Source organism: Carlito syrichta, unplaced genomic scaffold (assembly GCF_000164805.1).
Source record: "Carlito syrichta isolate Samal-C Ts95f unplaced genomic scaffold, Tarsius_syrichta-2.0.1 Scaffold309648, whole genome shotgun sequence".
NCBI lineage: Eukaryota > Metazoa > Chordata > Mammalia > Primates > Tarsiidae > Carlito > Carlito syrichta.
The window spans coordinates 96,119-99,734 of record NW_007253744.1 but is presented as its reverse complement, the minus strand read 5'-3'; positions in this window follow the sequence as shown (position 1 = coordinate 99,734).

Here is a 3,616-nt window from a genome sequence, read left to right as displayed (position 1 = left end):
GATGAAGCTTAGCTTGGCTGGGTAGGTTATTCTTGGTTGAAATTGTTTATCCTTTAGGACTTTGAAGATAGGGCTCCAAGCTCTCCTAGCCTGCAGGGTTTCTGCAGATAAATCTGCTGCTATTCTGATTGGTCTTCCATGGTGGGTGATCTGGCCTTTTTCTCTTGCTGCCTTTAGGATTTTTTCTTTTGTGCCTACTTTATTTAGGCGAATTATTATGTGTCTAGGAGTTGGTCTTCTCATTTGTTGTCTTGCGGGGGTTCTCTGAATCTCTTGTGTTTGAATTTTTGTATCACTGATTAGATAAGGGAAATTTTCTTGAATGATCTCGTGGAAAGTTTGTTCCAATGTGGTCTCTGTTTCTCTTTCTGCCTCAGGGAGTCCGATTATTCTTAGGTTAGGCCTCTTGAGGTAGTCACTCATCTCTTGAAGGTTTTGTTCTGTCTTTTTTAGCTTATTTTCTGTGTTGTTAAGAGTTTGGGTTATTTCTATATTTTGGTCCTCAAGCTCTGAGATTCTTTCTTCTGCTTGGGTAATTCTGCTTTCCATGCTTGTCAATTTGTTATTTATTTCATTCACAGTATTCTTTATTACTGATATCTCAGATATCAGCTCCTTCCTAGTTTCTTCTTGTGTCTCCTCAATTCTTTTTAATCTCTCCATTATTGTTTTGATATCTACATTTGCAGTTTGAGACCCTTCATTCTGGGGACTTTTCATCGTTTGCATTGCAAAGTCAGATTTCTCAGTGTCTGCTCTCCCAGGCATCTGGGAGAGACCCATACTCTTCTTTTGGTTTTTCTTCATTTCTGTAGATTTTTCTCCCTCTCCCCCTTTCCCTCCCCCTCTTCAATTCTGTTTTTGAGGGAAGGTGGGGTTGCTTTTGTTTCTCTTCTGCAATGACCTGTTCTTCCTTATGAGGGTCTTCTGGCTTTGTTCACTTTTCCCTCTGCTTTACAGTCTGTCTATTCAGCAGTATGCACTCTTGGTCCTACTGATCTCTTCGGAGTTCTTCCACATCCTTTTCAGCAGGGGACTTTAATACCCCACTATCAGCCCTAGATAGATCATTGAGGCAAAAAAATCAACAAGGAGATCCAGAACTTAAATTTGACACTTGACCAAATGGACCGAATAGATACCTACAGAATACTCTACCCAACAGCTACAGAATATACATTCTACTCATCACCACATGGAACATACTCCAAGATCAGTCACATTCTTGACCATAATGCAAGCATTAAAAAATTCCATAAGGTTGAAATTTTCCCATGCACCTCTTCATACCACAGTGGAATAAAAAAATTTCCCCAAAGCCCTCAAAGACATGGACATTAAACAGCATGATGCTGAACAACTACTAGGTCAACAATGAAATCAAAGTAGAAACTAAAAGATTCCTGGAAACAAATGAAAATGAAGAAAAATCTTACCAAAACCTCTGGATGTCATGAAAGAGTGCAAAGAAGAGAATCTATATCTCTATAAGCACAAATCAAGAAAATGGAAATATCACAAGTTGACAGCCTAACAAGTCACCCAAGGGAGCTGGAAAGAGAAGACCACCAAAACCCTAACTTTAGCAGAAGAATCCTGATTACCAAAATAAGAGTCCAAATACAGGACATAGAAGACAAAAAATATCATAGAAAACACCAACAAAACAAAAAGCTGATTCTTTGAAATAATTAACAAGATTGATGGACCTTCTATTGTGAATGAACAAGAAAAACAGAAAAAGCCCAAATAAACACAATCAGAAATAGAAAAAATCAACTCACAACCGACCCCAAAGAAAAACAAAAGATTATCAGAGATTACAATGCATACCTGTATGGAAACAAACTTCATAACCTAAATGAAATGGAAGACTTTCTGATATCACACAACCTCCCCAAGTTGAAACGAGAAGATATTGAGACACAAAATAGACCAATAACAACCCAGAAAATTGACTATGTCATAAGAAATTTACCTACCAAAAAAGCCATGAACCAGATGGCTTTCCAGCAGAATTCTACAAAACATATAATGAGAAACTGATACCAAACCTACTGAAAGTATTCCAGACAATTGAGAAAAATGGAATTTTCCCCAAATCATATTGTGATGCTATCATCACACTCATATCCAAACCGGATAAAGTTTCAAAAAAAACAAGAACTACAGGCCAATATCCCTTCTGAACATAGATGCAAAAATCCTCAACAAGCTTCTAACAAACCAGATCCAAAAACACATACCAAGAATCATCCACCATGAACAAGTAGGCTTCATTCACAGGATGCAGGGCTAGTTCAACAACCGCAAGACCATAAATGTAATTACATACATCACCAGATGCAAAAACAAGAACCACATGACCATATCATTAGATGAAGAAAAAACTCTTGATAAAATCCAGCATTGCTAGCTGGGCTCGGTGGCTCAGCCTGTAATCCCGCGCCTTTGGGAGGCTGAGGTGAGTGGATTGCATGAGTCCACGGGTTCGAGACCCGCCTGGGCAGCGAGACCTCATCTCTACAATAAATCAAAAAATCAGCTGGGCGTGGTAGCGCATGCCTGTAATTCCGGCTACTCGGAAGGCTGAGGCGGAGGGATCACCGGAGCCCAGCAGGTCGAGGCTGCGGTGGCCAGGAGCGGCCACTGCACTCCAGTCTGGGCGACAGAGTGAGACTCCAACTCAAAAAAAAAAAAAATCCAGCATTGCTTCTTGATAAAAACCCTCAGACATCTAGGTATAGAAGGAACATACCTCAAAATTGTAAGCACCATCAATGATAAAACCACAGCTAACATATGCTAAATAGATAGAAACTAGAAACATTTCCCCTGAAAACTGGAACAAGACAAGTCTGTCCCCTCTCACTCCTCTTATTTCACATTTTGTTGGAAGTCCTAGCTAGAGGAATTAGACAAGAGAAGGAACTCAGGGGTATCCAAATAGGAAAAGAGGAAGTTAAGTTACCCCTCTTTGTTGACGATATAATCCTATACCTCGAAAATCCAAAGGAATCTGTCAAAAACCTGTTTGAATTGATAAAGGACTTTGACAAAGTCTCAGGGGTACAAAATAAATGTGCAAATGACAGTTTCATTTTTATATACTAAAAACAAGCAGGTGGAGAACCAGATAAAAAGCACAATCCCATTCACAACAGACACACAAAAAATGGACTACCTTGGCATCTTCCTAACCAGAGAAGTGAAAGACCTTTACAATGAGAACTACAAAACACTGCTCAAAGAAATCCAAGAAGACACAAACAAATGGAAAAATATTCCATGCTCATAGATAGAAAGAATCAACAATGTTAAGATGTCCATCTTAGCAAAGGCAATGTACAGATTCAACACAATACCCATTAAATTACCAACAGTATTATTCTCGGACCTGGAAATGACAATACAGAAATTCATATGAAAACACAAACGATCATGAATAGCCAAAATAATCCTTAGCAAAAGAAGCAAAGCAAGAGGCATCACACTTCCAGACTTCAAACTTTACTATAAGGCTACAATTATCAAAACAGGCTGGCATTGGTACAAGAGCCGGCACACAGACCAATGGAACAGGATAGAGATTCCAGAAGCAAAGCATCAATTTCTC